Raw genomic sequence first — 19,696 nt, forward strand, 5'->3', positions numbered from 1 at the left:
TCGGCACATTGATGGAGAACCCCAACTGGGGCAAGAGGTCTGCCGTCGTCTGGAGGTGGCTGACGACTGACTGGGGTGAGCCAGCCTTCAACAACCAGTCATCGAGGTAGGGGAAGACTGAAACCCCTAACCTGCGCAGATGAGCTGCGACCACCGCCATCACCTTCGTGAACACCCGTGGGGCGCTGGTAAGGCCGAATGGGAGCACGGTAAACTGAAAGTGCTTGTGGCCTACCATGAACCGCAGGTAGCGCCGGTGGGCCGGCAGGACGGGGATGTGAAAATAAGCGTCCTGCAAGTCCAACGCTACCATCCAGTCTCCTTGGTCCAGGGCAGCTAAGACCTGAGCCAGTGTCAGCATTTTCAACTTCTCCTTCCGGAGGAAGCTGTTGACGTTCCGTAGATCCAAGATAGGGCGTAGGCCCCCTTTGCCCTTCTTGGGTACCAGAAAGTAGTGGGAGTAGCAACCACATCCTACTTCTGGCCCAGGAACGCGCTCGATGGCCCCCTTGGCCAAGAGGGCCGCAACTTCCTCTTGCAGAAGTCGCAAGTGATCCCCTGACACGCGGTCGTTTTGCGGTGGCATGGCTGGATGAGTCACCTCGAAGGGGAGGGAGTAGCCCCTTCAGACGATTTGCAGCACCCACCTGTCCGATGTGACAGTGCAACAGTGGAGGAGGTGATGGCGAACCCTTCCCCCCACTGGCGTCACATGGGCCTGAAAGTACGGACTAGGAGGGTTTTGAGGCGGGTGCTGCAAGGGTAGGTGTGGACTGGCCTCGCCATTAACCCCGACCGCCTCCACAGCGGTTTCCATGGCCGCCACCGCCTTGGATATTAGTCTGCGGTGCGTGGCTGGCAGCACGTGTGGGGGCACCCCTTCCTTGGCCACGAAAGGAGCGAAAGGCACCCGTTTGCTGGAGCGGGGCCGAGAGGCCCAAGGACTTGGCCGTAGCCCTGGAGTCCTTAAAGCGCTCAAGCGCATGGTCTGCCTTGTCGCCAAAAAGGCAACTGCCATCAAACGGCATGTCCATGAGTGTATTCTGGACATCGGCCGAAAAGTTGGCGGACCTCAACCAGGCTTGGCGACGAATCGCCACTGTCGTTGCCATCGCCCTGCCCAGTGAGTCGGTGGTATCCAGCCCACACCGGATGGAATAACGTGCCACATCTCGACCCTCTGCAAGGGTTTGGGCAAGTTTAGCCTTAACCTCCGCCGGGCATTCTGGCAGCACGTTTGCGACCGCATCCCACAGAGAGTGGGTGTAGCGGCCCAACAGGTACGCGGTGTTGGAAGACCGCAGTCCCACACTCAGGTAGGGTAATACCTTTTTGCCGTATTGCTCATACCTCTTCGATTCCCGATCGGGCGGAGCCGACGGGAATGCGGTCTGGGAGTTGGAGGCCTGGATGACCAGGCTCTTGGGGATGGGATGGGTGGCCACGTTCCCAACTACAGGCGGACCTGTAGCGGTCCTGGACCAAGTGCCCAAAAGAACGTCAAGCAAGGCCTCATTAAATGGCAGCAGAGGCTCAGCCGAGCTTGACTGCGGTTTAAGGACCTCAGTGAGGAGGTTAGTCTTCACGGCCGCGAAGGGGAGCTCAAGGCCCAAGGCCCTGGCCGCCCGCGTCAACACCACACTGTAGGTTGCCCCCTCCTCCGTAGCTACGGTAGGGGGTGAGACAAAACCAGTGTCTGGTGAAGTGTCCAGACCACTGGCATCCCCGAGTTCACCTGTCCAGTCCTGCTGGAACTGACACTCACGTGTCGGAGGGTCCTCAGACCCCTCCCAATACTCCTCATCACCCATTTCCTGATAATCAGGGTTGTCAAAGGATGGGGCCGGTTCATTGACGTAAAACTCTCCAAGCGGCGTCAAAAGCGGCTCCCAGCGGCGCCGTTCCGACGCCAGAACCGGGTCGAGGGAGGTATCGGGGACGGCGTCACCCGAAGGCGGCGCCGGAGGTGACACCCTTGGGACCGGCGCCGGTGAGGTCGTTAGGTCAACTGGCGACGACCTGGATCCAGAAGCGGATCCAGCGGGGCACTGCGGCGCCGGGCCTGAAGGCATCGCCGGCGTTGGGGCCGAAGCACCCGACCCGCTAGGGCCCCCAGACGGGTCCGCCGGGCCCGAAGGGGCCGCGCAGCCCGTCGGAGAAGAGAGGGACCTCATGGCCATGAGGAAGCGCTCGATCTCCTCCGGCGTCGCTTGCTGCCCAGGGACAGGAGGGTATGGGGCAGGCCGCGACGCCCGCGATTTATTGCTCATACTTCTTGGATTCCCGATCGGGCGGAGCCGACGGGAATGCGGTCTGGGAGTTGGAGGCCTGGATGACCAGGTTCTCGGGGGTGGGATGGGTGGCCACGTTCCTATCTACAGGCGGACCTGTAGCGGGCCTGGACCAAGTGCCCAAAAGAACGTCAAGCAAGGCCTCATTAAACGGTAGCAGAGGCTCAGCCGAGCTTGACTGAGGTTTAAGGACCTCAGTGAAGAGGTTAGTCCTCACGGCCGCGAAGGGGAGCTCAAGGCCCAGGGCCCTGGCCGCCCGCGTCAACACCACACTGTAGGTTGACCCCTCCTCCGTAGCTACGGTAGGGGGTGAGACAAAACCAGTGTCTGGTGAAGTGTCCAGACCACTGGCCTCCCCAAGTTCACCTGTCCAGTCCTGCTGGAACTGACACTCGCATGTCAGAGGGTCCTCAGACCCCTCCCAATACTCCACATCACCCATTTCCTGATAATCAGGGTTGTCAAAGGATGGGGCTGGTTCATTGAAGTAAAACTCTCCAAGCGGCGTCGAAAGCGGCGCCCAGGGGCGCCGTTCCGACGCCAGAACCGGGTCGAGGGAGGTATCGGGGACGACGTCGCCCGAAGGCGGCGCCGGAGGTGACACCCTAGGGACCGGCGCCGGTGAGGTCGTTAGGTCAACCGATGATCTTCCTCTTCAGAATGCGAAGTGGGAGGTAAAGTTGGGTAAGACCGGGCTCGATATCTCTCGGGGCCTAGAACTTTCAAGCAAAATGCTAATATCTGGTAGTCTTCGATCCCAATGTTACAAGGCGTAACTTGATTTGTACTACACTCGGGCTAAACTTTCTAAATGGGTAGGCAATGGGGGCAATTGCTGCCGCAGATGTGGCCTGGTGGCAGCTAATGATGTTCACATGTTCTTTTCCTGCCCTAAACTGATTTTATTTTTGCATGATGTAGAACGGTTTATCAATGTGAGACTTAATATTTCGGTTATACTATCACCAGAAGTAGTAATATTTGGTTGTGAAAACACTGATGTGTGCTTGAGATCTAGCCCTGCATCTGCCCTCTTATTTATAGCTATGTCAATAATGTAGCTCTGCATTACATCAAAATGGATTAGCAACGAAGCCCCAACTTGTATTAATTGGAGAGCAAGGTTTCTGGCTCATTATTACTTAGGATCTGCTGTCTGTCAGAGGTGGGGCAGAAGGCGGCGGGAGTTAGGCCAGAAGCTCCAGTGGTGGCCTGGCTCAGCGACTAGCTCACCGAGTCCTTTCCCCAACTGCATTGCAGGATTATTTATTTATTTACTTTTCTTCTAGCTCCTGTTTCTGTTATTTCTTTGGTCTGCCTCTAATTAAATGTGATATTTTCATTTTTTTCAAGTTTGTCACCAAGTATTGTTTTGCTCTCTCTTTATATTGCTGCTGTTTTCAAGCTGTTCAATAAAAAAAAAAAAATGAAACGGTACAAAGGACAGGGGAATATCCTACCCCTTGTCCAGGCCCTCCTTTGGGAGGGACCGCTGAATGGTCCCAGCCCTTTCCTTAGAGTATTTAGGGGATTACCTGTGGGTGGGTCACTAGATTCATTTCAGTGGTGTCACTTCCCTGCAACTAAGCTCACCGGTCTGCTGATCCCGAGCACCCACGGACCCGAAAGGCTCAGCATACACGGGTGGTGGTTCTTCACATCCCTCGAGGCCTGCCCTGTCCTCTCACCAAATTTGAGGCCAGTATCCCTAGTTGGAGTGGCAGGAACCGAACCCCTGTGCACCCCATCGACTTGCAGTTGTAAAGGCTTGTTGGATTCCTTCTTTCAAGATCTTTGGGCTCCAAGTAGCCCCAACCTCAAGCATCTCCAGTGACCAAGATCTTCATACTCACCGCATCACTTGCATTGTGGGTCAGCTACTTTGGTGAGCTGCACAACGCCCTCTTGCGACTCCAGTGCCTCTGGCCTGTGGGTCTTCTTGAGGCTCATCTTTGTATTCTTTGGTTTTCCCGGATTGCTCGGGCCTGCCCTGACTTCCCTGCTTGTGTGAGTCACCTGGACCTTGCTGGTCCCGACATTGCAACTTCTTCGCTTTCCATGTTGTTTGCAGTTGCCAAGGCTTGTTGGCGCTCCCGATAGACACTGACTCCTCAACTCTTCAAATCTGACGTGGGAAAGCTCGTGAACGGCTCCTTGTCTTCCATAGTGTCGTATGGTGCTCACTTCTGCAGCTCCACGGTCACCATCAACTCTCCTGCAGCCCCCAACATTGGTGGGCATTTGTCTTCCGTGCCTCCCGGTCACTTCCAAGTGGCCCTCAGGTACTTTGGGTTACACCGGACACTTTCTCCTTCAGCAGCAGCATTTTCCTGAAGTTGTCCATTGGGTTTCACAGCGGTTTCCGACGCCACTTCACACCTATGCACCCAGCTCCCCCGGGGCAGGTATCCTGGTTCCTAATGTATCCACGGGTGGAGTGGCTCTCCAACCTTCTGCCTTCCTCTGGGTTTCTTCAGGGTCCACTAGGAAGGGTCCTTCTTCTATAAAATTTCAACAGCAACTTATTCATTGAGTTGCATTGATCCCGCGGTCGTGTTCCCACTCTGCACACAGCCTCAGTGGGGCTCCTGGTTACTTACCTTGGGTGGTTCTTTGGTTCCCCGCACGTCGTCTTTTGGGTATAGTCTTGACTTGACTTGAGTCGTGGTTTGCATACCACTACTTTAGTACATGGTTTGGTCTCCCCCTGGTGACCACTGTGTATTATGTGCTACTTACCTGTTTATATTGAAAAGTATAGAGTACATTGTGTGTATCTCCGAGCTAGGAGATACCTATATGTGTTAGTGAGTGTTATATAATAAATACATATTTTTTAACGGTGTGGTTCCTTTTCACTTAATCTATATCAATAAGATTATGTTCTGGTAAAACAAGCTGCTCTCCACAGCTACCACTTAGAGAGCTAAGGTTGTCTAAGACCACTAAAATCACCATAAGGATTGTCTGGATTGGTGCCTGGTGCGCATCATATACAAAGCTAGCTTCTCACACCTGCGAAACGCACCACCACTCTAGAAACCTTGGGTCAGGGGTGTAACCATAGAATGCATTGTTCCACCATCTGCCAGAGATCTAGTCCAGTCAGGTAGATAGGGCGCCAATTGTACCATGTTTTAGGGTGAGACCACTGATTAGAAGTTGTAAAATTCACAGGGTCCAGAAGCCAACACAAATGGGTTCAGAAAACAGGAGAGGTGAAGGCAAAAAGTTAGGGGGTGACGCTACAGAGGGCCAGGTCTAAAAATTTCCAAGCACAAATAACGTTGGTGCAACTACCACAGCCTACATTGTAATAATCGAATAAATAAATAAACAACAGGTTAGGAAGTAGCTAAAGTTTTCAAAGACCTCTGACGACATAAGGCACTAGGCCCGAGCAGACTAAATTGTTAATACAAGAGGTGCGCATCTGAACTGATCCACATACTGGTAGAGTAATTTAATTCAATACGACAGGGGGTGGGGTAATGGACACAATGTCTGAAGCTAACATTACCTTAATTCAGAAGACCGGTAAGCCAAGACACCAATGTGTGGCATATAGGTCCATCTTGTTGCTGAACTCGGACTTGAAAATATAGTTGAAGGGTATTGGCCAACAGACTAAAGAAGTGTACACAATTCGTGATCAAATTGTATCAGTCAGGGGTCATAAGACACCACCAATCATTCTATAAAATAAGAAGAGTACTGTATTTAATAGAAAAGGCCAATAAGGACAAGATACTTACCTTTGGAAATGCCTTATCTGGTTAGAACCATATTCCTTACCTTTGAATTTTCCAAGCATCAGACTGTATCCAGAATATTTTTCTTTGAGCAATACCTCTACATGCCCGTAGGCAGCGCCGATCGGTACTGCATGATGTTGTTGGCCGTATCGGAAGGGATGTCCGCGTCACCTATATAGGCACCACCTTGGCATGCTGACATCAGTTATTTTTCATGACTTTCCACAACAGAAACGAACCGCCATGAAGAGTACTAACATTGGTGTGTTAAAAAAAAAGGGTTCAGAAAGGGAACAACCTTGGCCCTAGAAACTAGTCCACAATGCGGAAAGGATGTGTGGGTCGGTATGGAACCTGTGGCTAGATACGGTCTCTACCAGGTAGGGATTCATAGAAAGTAAGTAACTTGTCCATCAATGGAGTTTCTATTCCTTACCTTTGAATAGATACCCAAGCAATACCATCCCCGAATTAGGGACTGAAGACATGTTTCAGACTAGAAAGTCCTGCAAGACTGAACAGGCAAAATGGCTGTCCTTCAGACTGGACTGTCCAGGCAGTAATGCTTGGTAAATGTGTACAGGTATGCCAATGTTGCTGCCCGACCGATTTCCAGGAATGGGACTCCACGAGCTAACGCAGTGATAGCAGCCTTAGCTCTGGTGGAATGAGCTCTTAAGCCTTCAGTAGGCTGCATCTTTGCCAGAGCGTAACAAATCTTGATGCAGACGACTACCCAACGGGAGATGGTCCTCTTCTGCACCACTCAACCATTTGTTGCTCCAATGTACCCCACGAAGAGTTGGTCGTCCACCCAGAACTCATTTGTGCAGTCAAGGTAGAACAACGCTCTTTTTGGGTCCAGAAGGTAGAGTCACTTCTCTTCTTTAGAGGGATGAAGAGGAGCGTAGAAAGTGGGCAAGGTGAAAGATTGTTCACATGGAAGGATGTTACCACTTTCGGCAAGAAAGAGGCCCTAGTGTGAAGCATCAATTTGTCAGGGAATATCGTCAGAAAGGGGGGCTTGAACGATAGAGCCTGCATCTCACTCACCCCCCTGCTGCTGCGACAGAAGATCCTCCCGAAGGTGTCAGCCTGATTGGAGGATAGATGCTCATTTGTAGAAGCTCGGAGTGCCAGACTTTTTGTGCCCAGTCCGGAGCCACAAGGACGACCGGGGACCAGTTGCTCCTGATCTTCTTGAGAACTCTGGGCGGGAGTGGTATGGGCGGAAAGGCACACAGGAGGCCTGAGTTCTTCTCAAGAAGAAAAGAGTCTCTGAGCAAGAGTCACCCTGGAAACTCCAACGTGCAAAACTGCTGACATTGCACATTCTCAGCGGAAGCGAACAAATCTAACCAAAGCTCTCTGCGCTGCTGAAAGAGTCATTGCGCCACCTCTGGACGGAGACACCATTCATGATCCACTAAGCATCGACAGCTGAGTTTGTCTGCCCTGATGTTCAGAGAACCTGCCAGGCGTTGAACCACCAGGGAAATGACCAGCTGTTCCAGTCATGTCTAGAGACCATTGGGGTCTTGACAAAGAGTCCAAGACCCCAATCCATGTTGTTTATTGCAGTACCATGTGGCAGTAGTGTTGTCTGTGAATACTTGAATTAGTCTTCCTTTGATGGAGGGTAGAAAGACCTTCAATACCAATCGGATCGCACGGAGCTCCAGCATTGATGTGGAGTATGGATTCCGCCGGATACCAGAGTCCTCTAATCTCCAACTCTCCCAAATGGCTGCCCCATCCCAGAATGACACATCTGTCACTACTGTGAGGTCTGGTTGGGAAAGGAAGAGGAGTCTGCCTCTGACCCAATCACTGTTTGTCAGCCACCACTTCAGGTCTTGTGCTGTTCTTTCCGAAATCTGGACCATGTCAGAGAGATTCCCCTGATGCTGCACCCACTGGAACTTCAGGTCCCACTACAAAGTCCTCATATGCCATTTGACATGGGTTACTTGCAGGAGCCACGAGGCCCAACTGCCTCAGTCACTCTCACCGAAATTCAGGATAGAGGCTAAGAAATCGCATCATAGTCTGAATATCCTGGACTCGCTGCTCGAGGATAGGCCCGAAACTGCACTGTCCAGAACAGCTCCAATGAAAGGGAGGATCCGAGAGGGAGTCAGGTGTGACTTTGGCACGTTGATAGTGAACCCCAGTGAATGCAGGAGGTCTGCTGTAATCTGGAGGTGGGATACGACCACCTGGGGTGAGCCCGCCTTCAACAGCCAGTTGTCCAGATAGGGGAAGACTAGCACCACTGATCTCCACAGATGAGCTGCAACCATCGCCATCATCTTGGTGAACACTGAAGGGGAGCTCATAAGGCCAAAAGGGAGCACTGTGTACTGAAAGTGCTTGTGGCCCACCATGACTCAATGGTAACACCTGTGGGCAGGCAGGACGGGGATGTGACAATATGCATCCTGCAAAACCAACGCTACTGTGCCGTCTCCAGGGTCCTGGGCACTTAATGAGCAGCTTTTGAAGACCACTCCCTCTATTACATCTCAACTGGACTCGATCAGCTCCTAGTAGATCACTGGTTGTCAGAGGCTATCAATTCTATTTTTTCTCTCTCCACCAAATCTCAACCTAGAGTGCTTCCCCCGCTCTGTGGTTTACCGACTCTCTCAGACTTGAAAACCCAATGTTAAGCTTTGTACAGACTGTGGAGAAAGCACTATGCACCTGAGGCCAAAGTCACCTATCTGGAGGCACTAAAAAAATATCATGGTCTTTGCAGATCAACTCGTGCCTCCTTCTACACGGATAAAATTCTGACTGCTCAAAACTGCCAGAAAACCCAATTTAAAGTTGTGACAGAACTCTCCGCACCTAGCACGTTCGTGCCATCCCCCTCCCTTTCATTACATCAATGCAACAAATTTGCACTGTTTTTCCACAATACAGTTGTGTCTATTCACCGCGAGCTTGAGCTGGACGCGTCCCCTCATGACAATGTCATTTTTCCCACCTCTCAACTTTCTGAACAGGTCAGACCCTCTCCCTCTATCTAAGCTCAGATGTCTGGACAAGTCTGCCCTTGAGGTGATTCTTAATCTCCTGAACTCCTCTCTAAATCTTGGCCAGTTGTCCCGTAATTGGAAGCACACTCTTGTACTCACTTTGCTGAAAAAGTCTGGCTTAGATCCCCTCTGTTGGTCCAACTACAGGCCCATATCTCTTCTCTCCTCTGAGGTTCCGGGGAATTCTGAACCAGTTTCATAAAGGTCATGGTTTCGTTACGAATTTGATAGTAGCGAACCGTAACTAGTGAGTGCGGCATGTACGAGTGTTTACGTCATGTTAGATTGATGGATTCACTGTGTATTTAGGGATTTCGTTCTGAACCCTTGGGTTCCATTTTGTGTATGGCAGCCATTTTGTGGTTGCCCTCACATAGGCCGATGACTACGGCCGAACGAGTCTTTAGTACACGTACACGTTAGCAGACTTCTAGATGACCCAAGTGAACTGACCTCGTTGCCTGAAGCGGACCTTGCTAAGCCAGTTCCTTGTCCGGTAGCTGATCAAAGAACAGGACATTGTTGAGTTTATTGCACACGCACACACCCTTATCCTACTTCTCATCTGTTTCTGTTCCTTCTTTTATGGCTTCTTTATGATATGGATTGTGGTCTTTTATTATGGGTTTGTCCGGCCTGTTCGAGAAAGAATGTTGGGCTTTCCCGTGTAATTGATGGTGGGCCGGACAACTGAAAAGTGGGTTTGTCGTCATGTGATACCTTTTGTAATGATGCTTATGATTGGACAAAGTGTAACTAGTGGGAGTTTGTCCGGAATGTGATTTTTAGCATAAAAGACGATGTCTCGCCTTACGAAAATTTAGCAGTCTCTGACGAACCTACTCGTGTCATACTTCGTAGACTTCTGTTCCTGGTTGCAACCAATAAATTTGATCTTTGACGTCACCAAGAAGTATCCCGTGTCTCTGTATTCTAAGACAGGTGAACCCGAAGACTTTGGGCATGCCCCTGGCGCCGCTGGGTTCTAAAACCCGATTCTTCACCACCTTTTCCAAAATATTGGAAAAACACATTAATTCTCAACTTTCTGCACAGGGCATAAGCTATTTCATCCATCACAGTCTGGCTTTTTTCCTGTCAAAGTAATAAATCAGCTCTGCTGGGGGTCATGGAGAACCTTAGGCAGCAGCTTGACTGTGGGGGCACAGAAGTGCTAATCTTGTTGGATTTGAGTTCTGCCTTCGACACAGTCTCATTCCATTCTGGTGGATCACCTTGAAAGCTCTGGAATTGTAGGTGTAGCCTTACAGTGGTTGATCTCTTTTCTAAGGGATCGCTCCTTTGAAGTTCTCCCACACCGCTAAATCTAACTCTGTTGCCTTAACATTTGGAGTACCGCAGGGCTCGATCCTGCGTCCTCTGCTTTTTAATCTTTATGTTCGCCCCTTGGCGGACATTGCAGAAAAATCTGGGTTGACCATCTTTTCATACTCAGATGATATGCAGATTATTTTTCCACGGTCACCTGTTCAAAATCAGGATCCTTCACTACTCAAACTTGGTCAGCGGACATCTCCTTGTGGATGTCCAGAAATGCTTTAAGACTGAACGGTTCAAAGACTGAAGTTCTCATCCTGGGGCACAATCCTGAGCTTTGGGGAGCCAGCCATTGGCCTGTCTCTTTGGGACCTTTGCCGGCTCCAGTCCCCAAGGTTAAGAACTTGGGCTTTACCATCGACAGCAAGTTTTCTCTCTTTGCCAAGTCTCTGGAGTCACCTCTGCCGGCTTTGCGGTCCTCAAGTGGTTGAAGAAAATCCGCTGGCTAATTCCACCTGCTGCTCAGAGAACTGTCTTGCAGGCCTTGCTGATCTCCAGAAGATTATGGTAATGTACTGTATCTGGGTGCAGACAAGACCGCCGTCGCCAGCTCACTCAGAATGCGGCAGCCCGCCTGTTTTTTTGGTTGCCCCTGCACGCTTCTGTTTCCCCTTTGCTTCATCAACTCCACTGGCTTAAGGTTAGTAAGCGTATCGAGTTCAAGGCCCTTTGCTACATGTTTAAAGATCAGCACGGTTTGGCCCTTTGTACATACGAAACCTTTTCAAGCCTGATCAACGTTCTCACAATCAAAGATCTGCCAACCTCTCTCTCTTCTTAGTTCCCAGAGTGCGGCTGACCCGTATGGTTGGCCGCTCGTTCTCCTTCCTAGGACCGAAATTGTGGAATTCCCTTCCGCTGCAACTCAGGACCTGTCAATCTCTCCTTGCTTTGCAAAATAAGGTAAAGACCTTTCTTTTTAGTCAGCCCTAATGCCAACTGTTGGGTAGCTGTGCGCTTTATAAATGTTTTAAATAAATAAAGACCTAAGCCAAAGTAAGCATCTTGATTTTTTCCTTTTTTAGGAAGTAGTTGAGGGCCTGGAGGTCTAGGATAGGACTAAGGTCTTTGTTCTTATTTGGGACCAGAAAGTGGCAGGAATAGCAACCAAAACCTACTTATGTTGCCAGAACCCTCTCTACGGCTACCTTGGCCAAAAGATCCATGACTTTGTGCTGGGGCACAAGTAGATGATCCTCGGTCAGCGGGTGGAAGGTTGAAGACCTGGAGGGAGAAGCGGTCTCAAAGGGGAGGGAATAGCTCCTTTGGATAATCTGGAGAACCCACCTGTCCAAAGTCAGGTTGTGCCAGTGGTGGAGGTAATGGTGATGGCTTGACCTGGCCTCTGGCTACCAGAGCTACAGGGTCGGAATGAACCACAACCTCTTCCACGCAGGAGTTGTGGAACTTGGACAGCTCTGAAGTATGGCTGGCGCAGTTGAAATCCCCTTCCACAGCCTGGGGTCGAGAGGTAACTGAGAGGCCCAAGGACTTGGCTGTAGCCTGTGAGTCCTTAAAGCGGTGCAGCATCCGGTCTGCCTTGTCTTTGGAGAAGGATGCCATCAAAGGGCATGTCAATGAGCGAAGCCTGGACAGCCCCAGAAAACAAAGATGTTCCCCACCAGGCATGGCGTCTAACAGCTACCGTCAGGGAAATCGCTCTGCCCAGCCGGTCAGTCATATTTAAGCCACATCGAATGGCGAACTTTGCTGCATCTCTCCTACCTGTTATGGCTTGGGAGAGGATGGCCCGGATCTCCTCCCGAGACCTGTCGCAGCACTTGTGCAACCATTTCCCAGAAAGAGTGGGAATAACAGCCCAATAAGTATGCAGTCTTCACCAACCGTAATGAAAGGCTGGTGGAAGAAAATATTTTCTTGCCTCAACTTTCCATCCTCTTGGATTCCCTGTCTGGTGATGCACCAGAGAATGCGCTTGGGAAGTAGAATAGAAGCCTGGACCACCAAGCTCTCTGGGGTGGGATGCGAGGAAATTTGGGTCACCTGGGTGAGGGCGGTGGCGGAGGACAATCAACCTGTTCACAGGAGCCCTTGTGCTGGGATTGGACCAGGTTTCCAGAGGGTCGTCCGTGAGGGCTTCATTAAAAGGGAACAAGGGTTCCGTAGAAGTGGCTCCCAGCTGTAGCACCTTCATCAAAATATTAGCCTAGATCACCACTGCGGGTAGCTGAAGATCAAAGACATCAGCTGCCCTACGCACCACCATTGCGTAAGATACTCCCTCCTCGGTAGCCACAGTGGAGGGGGGAGAAAGCATGCCAGTATTTGGAGAGGTATCCAGTCCGTTGGCTTCACCCAAATCCTCAGACCAGTCCATAGCCTCATAAGGCTGTTTTTTTAAAGGGTTCAGCGATCCCTCCAATTCTTCTCTCAATCCTAGCACCCCAGAACAGGGCTCAAGAAGCGACCTAGGCACTCATGGGCCTATCTGCGCCAGTCAACATGGTACCAGCATTTGTTGTCAGAGATGAGAATAAAACTCGTATCACCAGTGGGCATATTGGCGTCTGTCACAATGGCAAGACTGGCGCCGGTCCGTATACATTACTGGATCCAGTGGGGTACATAGGCATAGGGCCACAACTGCTGACTCTGAACCCGATGGAGCCACTGCTGATGCCACGGCCCCTGAAGGCGCGCCGGAGGGGACAGGCCGCTCGAAAATGAGGTGCATGGCCTCATAAAAATTCTTTAAATTGAGCGGGGTTGATCCGCTGCCAGAAATGCGGAGAGGAGTGGAGCCTACTCAGTTGCAGGTTACAGAGAACGAGGCCTTGCACTCCGAGGCTCTCCCGTAGCGACGGCCGCAGACGGGGAGAAGTCATAGCACGCTTCAACTTCTTGTGCTTCTTGTGCCTCTTACCCGAGTGTCCTAAAAGTAATGAGTGGGACAAAGAGGACTTGGGACTCATGGTGTTGTAAATGAATCTTGGACCCTAGTATAAATTTCGCGATTCATGCCCATATATAGGTATACTTTATCATTCCCTTATATAGGCACAGAAATCATTACCATATTTGGCCTAAACCATACAGCCCAAATACGGCATGGATACTTCCACTAAGCTCCAAGAATTAACAACGTTTTCTTGGAAAAACCCGCCTTCAGCAGCTCGGGACTTCCCCCTGCTTGGATATTAAGTTCTCCTAGAACTCCCGGCGTTTTCCAAGAAATTAGCCTTTGAGTGACGTTATTAAGTCCAAACATGCTTCAAATTTGGCACCTTCAAAGTACAAATATGCCTTGATTTGCCTAAACAAACACACAGTTGTTTGGAGCAGATCGACTATCTACTTGCCCGACGCCCTGCAGCAGCAAGTGCCAAAGGAAGCCGACCCTCCAGCAGACGCACTCAGAGACTCTGTCATTTCTCCTGCCGAGAAATCCAGCTCCAGTGTTTCCAGGCTACCCTTGCGGGTATCTGGGAAATCGAGTCCCGAGAACGAGATACAAGACCTCCTTCATTCTAGAACAAAGGTACGGAGCTGATTAGACCTCTTAGAGAATTATTGGAATCAGATTCCTGGCAGAGAACTCCTAGACTTAAACTCCTCCTCTTATACTACCTCCCTCTTACCAGACTTAGGTTAGGTACACCGGGGTAGGCGTATTCTAGAAGCACCAGTTGAGTATTTTAGTCATCCTTTTATCACTGTATGTATTTTATACATTTTATGCACTTTATGGCTTAGAAACCATATCATGCTTTTACAGTACTACTTTATAATACTGTTCGTATTATATGCATTGTACTTCATAGTAAGCTTTACTATTGTAGCAGTTCATTTTCAATGCTTGAGAAAGAAGACTGTTCAATAAATACCTTTTTATTGAAAACGCCTGTCTCTCTATTTCCTCTTGCACCTCTGGTGAAACTAAGCATGCACGATTGACTGGGTGAAATAGTTATATATTGTTTCCGCGACTCTAGAGATTTGATTTCTTATTCTTGGGAAACAAAGTTGTCATGTTTTATGCGGTTGTCAGAAACGAATCCCTTCTTGTTTATTCAGGAAAGTTTCTAGTGACCTCTGAGCTAGCTCGCACTCACAATTAAGTCTAATATAGCCGGTAGAGACCTAGTAGACCTCAGTCCTACGTCTAAACTACAGGATATAATATTCCAATGCGCAGAGCCTATTGGGAATATAGGAACTACACTACTGGCGCCCAACGTTTGGTAAGGTGATAATTTAACGCTAAATACTAGAGTAACTCAGTCGTGCTTTTCACATAGACCCCTCCTTCCCGTAAAAACTCCAATAGACGTCTGGAGTGGGTGAAAGGGCATAATATCCGCCAGAACTTAGTAGGACGAGAATCCTATGTAATAGATTTTTGTTTAGTCAACGTTGAAGGATACAGTGTTCCGAAATATTGTGCACCTAATCTTTGTTTCCTTGAAAATTATTCTGCAGAACTTTTAGTAAATAAAAATGTCGGAGAGTGACGACGAAAGGGAGAGAGCTAGAATAGCAGCTCAAACAGTCTTAGATGACACAGCTCTCCAACAAAATGACCCAGATGCTATATTCATCCCCGCAAATATAAGGAAAACATAACTATAAAACTTATAGAAAATGGGGTATCATCGAGACGTGGTAAAGTTATATTTGTGATAGAGGCACATGAATATCGGCAGACAGAGGTATTCTATTCATGGATTACTTTTCCACAAGCAAATCCAGTAACACAGGAGTTCCACTACTACAAAGCAGAGGAACCTCCAGCGGAATACGTTCCTTTCGAGGGCGTTGAAATTCCACTAACTTACCAAGAGCATCAGCTCTGGTTTGAAGGCGCCCTAAAACATCAAAATCACATTACCAGGCTCGGTCCACTAGGTAGACCAGGAGCTACATGGCCGGTTCTAGCCAGCTATGTACCACATCCTGACATTGAAGAAATGTCAGATAGAGAACTTTTAGCTCAGCTAAAACAATTAATAAAAACATATAGACAATTAGTTCAATTGACAATTGACAGTCCAACCTGCCGCCAGAAGTTAAAAGAAACAGATATGGCAGACCAACTTTATTAGCTTGCCAGAATTATTGAAAAATCATATGAAGAATTAGGTAGAGATAGTTTGGGTGGAAAAGCATTGAAGCTCCAACTAACTGAAAATCCTGAAAAAACATTTATTAAGAATAATCTCACTACTCCAAACAAGCACTGGCGTTGCCAATAGGTCTCGCAGTAGGAAAGTTTGAGCTATTACAATTGCAAATAACAATGCCTTTTATTTTTGTTTTCATTTTAAAAACATAAAGGGCTTTGTCATTTACAAAACCAATAGCTCCAACTTTCCTAGTGTGAGACCTATTGGCAACGCCAGTGCTTGTTTTTGTTTATTTCCCGACAAATGGCTTGAATGTTACTACTTGCATTGGAAAGTGCCTACTTTGAGCAAACCTGTTTATGTAGGCTGCATGCATTCCATTTGTCAGGCCATAAAATATCACACAGCAGGTTTGAGGGCTAAGGAGGAGTCAGACGGGCTGGGAACTGTTTTTGCTGACAAAGGAAATCAAGTACAGGACAGCCCGAGTCCACTGTGAAAAGTAAAACGAGATTTATTTACATGCGAGACTATGAGCATTTGTACAGTTTTATCAAGCCTCCTATGGAGAGAGGCTGCTTTTCGACCTCGTGCTGCAATTGGTACCGGTTAGGGGTGATATATGTCACTTTTCTAAATTAAGTTGTTCAGCACAAACAAACCATCCTGTACGAGCGGTGCTGCTTATAAATGTTTGTGTTGGTCCCTGTTACGTGCGAACAGATAGTGATCCTGAATGCCGTCCTTTAAATGGCAGTGGTTTGATGTACAGGGACATTCAAAGATGCATCAAGCTACACAAATAATTAAAAATTGCATCTTTCACATAGCGCTGCCAAACAAAAGCTGATCCGCAAAGTGTCACTGAATGCCATTTGGCCTGGAAAGTGAATTCTTATAGCGCTGCAATAAGTTTAGGAATTGACCTTTGCTGCTGTATCTGCATTTAAATTGGCAAAGCAACATTATTGAATTATATATTTCACATGCATTTCACAAAAACGTGTCTCATAATGCAACATTAATCTGTCTTGTCACGGTAACAAGCTTGTGTTTTCAAAAAAGTCTGTATTTCACTGTGGTAACCTTACTATACACGGTGGTGTTCCAACTCAACTTTCCAAGCACCACACACTTCACATGGAGTATCATACATATCACGTGGGCAAGCATCTCAACATTTGGCCTTGTTTGGTAAGCACCATCTACATGTTATTGTACAGTGCACAAATATAATGCAGTCAAGACCGAAGTGTGTGTGGCTCGTTCTATCATCGGAGGAAATCATTTTTAGTAGTTTCAATATAAGGTATTACAGCCTGGTGAGTTCAATGTGTTCAAACCCTGATATGTCATTATTATTACCAAATTCAACAGTATTCTTTATCGACAACTGAAGGATGAAAGGCTATGACTGACTCAGTGACTCTGACGAAACTTGAATTGGGCCTGGTGTTCGCACACTGTTCTCTGATTGCAAGTGGTCCCTCCTAGCCTTTCCGAAACATGTGGAGTAAATCACGTGTGTTTCAGGGATGTGTGTGGCTCAGTTTCTGCCACTGACGTCCTGGTCTAAGAGTTTAGAGATGTGAAAGGGAGTATGCTGTCGCCATTTGAGGCCCCGCTGTTCACAGACACGTGCATACTGACAACCAAAAAAGCGTACAACTATTGTACTCAGTTTTTGAACATTTTTCGAAAGTATGTTCGTGTGTTGAAAATAATATGCAGATCAAATGGTGATACAACATTGTGCACAGAATACACCGTGTATATAGTACTAATGTTTGCCTCATTTTCAAAAGCTCTTTTGTATTTGATAATTGATTGCAGCAAAGGAGACCCCGGAGCGCAATGATCAGTTCAGGACAAACAAAACCTCCTGTATGGGCGGAGCTGCTCATTTAAATTTCTGTTGGAGTCTGCCCTTTCATTCACGTGCACACAAACCTATTGAGGTCCTGACAACCGGAATGACATTCAATCAAGTACTGTACTCGCATTTCTAAGCACTTTTTGTGTTTGATTAGTAAATGTTCAATTGGAGCGATTTTTGCGCTTGCAGCAAAGATGACCCCGGAGCTCAATTGCTCGAATCGTTAAAATAAAGGAACATGTTCAGCGCAAACAAAACCTCCAGTATGAGCAGAGCTGCTCAATTGAGCCAGGGGTTCAAGGAAAACAAGGCAGTGCTGGGAGGGGCGCCTGAGGGGAGATCAGAGAGAAAAGAAGGCAGGGAACAGATGGCCTGGCCGTGAAGCAGGGGGCGGGGCATAATATGCAGATCAAATGGTGATACAACATTGTGCACAGAATACACCGTGTATATAGTACTAATGTTTGCCTCATTTTCAAAAGCTCTTTTGTATTTGATAATTGATTGCAGCAAAGGAGACCCCGGAGCGCAATGATCAGTTCAGGACAAACAAAACCTCCTGTATGGGCGGAGCTGCTCAATTGAGCCAGGGGTTCAAGGAAAACAAGGCAGTGCTGGGAGGGGCGCCTGAGGGGAGATCAGAGAGAAGAGAAGGCAGGGAACAGATGGCCTGGCAGTGAAGCAGGGGGCGGGGCAGCGCTGGGGAAGCCTGTGGGAGGGTGATTGATGACTTTGATGTGGGGAGGGAGGAGAGCCTTTTGCGAGCCTGCAGGAGAAATGCTGCCGATGCGCGTGCATGTTTAATCACGTGATTCACGTGAACTGCATGAAAACCGCGGGGCTGAAAGCCCTTGGTTTGACGATTTTCGCCACTTGAATTCTCGTTCCCTCAATGCGCTTGCGCGCATTGTAGGTCACGAGACCTAAAAAGAAGTGGAAGAGTAATAAACAAACACTTCCTAGAGAAAAATATTCTCAAACCAGAGGAAGATCTCCCCAACAGAGAGACAAGTCTCCCCGAAGTGAGCCCTCTGAAAAAAGATATAATCTTAGGAATAGGGATAATTTGAAAAAACCTGAACGATATCAAGATATTGATACACGTCCATCTCAATCTTTTCAGGCTTCCTCGCAGAAATCGGAAAGAAGAGGACGGTCAGAACACAAGGAAGAACGCGTCACGTCCAAAGACAAGGAACCGGCTCACCAAAGTAAAAAAGCTCAGTTTTCCAAAAAGAAGATAGCAAGCATAAAAGTCAGACATGCAGAGGATCTTGAGGACACAACTCAAGAACGGTAAATGGGCTCAGACAATGCTAGACTGCGCAGCTGAAGTAACCATAGTTCGCAAGATCCTGAAGGATCATCTAGAGACAGTGGACTTTGAATGAATGCATTCAGGTTGAAACTGCAGACACCAGGGTTAGTATACCCTATAAACTATATGAAGTAACACTCCGGATGGAGGGGGACATAACTAGAAAAATGAGAGCACTCTTTTGGGAGAAGCTCTCTAAGGGCTATGACATTCTTCTAGCTGAACAAGACTAGCCACCTGAATTTGTCAGGGAGTGCCCACATGGCGAAGAGATAATTATGCCAGCCTTCTCTAATCACATTCCAATTCATATAAAATATACATATGCAAGAAAATGGGCAGTAGCCCAAGCTCCAGCATTATTTAAAAATCACGCAGGATGGGATGAGGATTCTCCTCGCCATAAAATCCAGTTAAAAAACCATCCCACTGCACAAAGGCAGTACCCAGTTAAGCAAGAAGCTAAAAAACAGGTCAGGGAGATTTTAAATCAACTTGAATACCAAGGGGTGATTGAAACATGCACCTCATCTATGAGCAATCCTTTGTTTCCTGTATCCAAACCAGACAATTCATATTGTCTAGTATTGGATTACAGACACTTAAACTCTTGTTGCAAAACATTTGCAGTACAAAACTCACACAGTGCAGCACTGATGAATAACATTGTGCGCAAAAAATATAAAACGACATTAGATATTTCAAATGGATTTTTCTGTCAAAATATTGCACCAGAAAGCAGGCATTTGACCGCTTTCTCAATATTGGGGACACAGCGACAATTTTGTCGTCTCCCCCAAGGATTCAAGAATAGCCTAGGGTAATTTTCAGCAAGAGTATCGGAATTACTCCAAACGTACGATGATGCAGCATTATCTTATGTCGATGACATCTATCTTACGGATGACGACTTGGACAAGCACTTGAAAAGAGTGAACACCATAATACTTGGGTTCGCTTCTGAGGGGTATAAATTCAATTTTAAAAAAA

Source organism: Lissotriton vulgaris, chromosome 10 (genome assembly GCF_964263255.1).
Source record: "Lissotriton vulgaris chromosome 10, aLisVul1.2, whole genome shotgun sequence".
NCBI lineage: Eukaryota > Metazoa > Chordata > Amphibia > Caudata > Salamandridae > Lissotriton > Lissotriton vulgaris.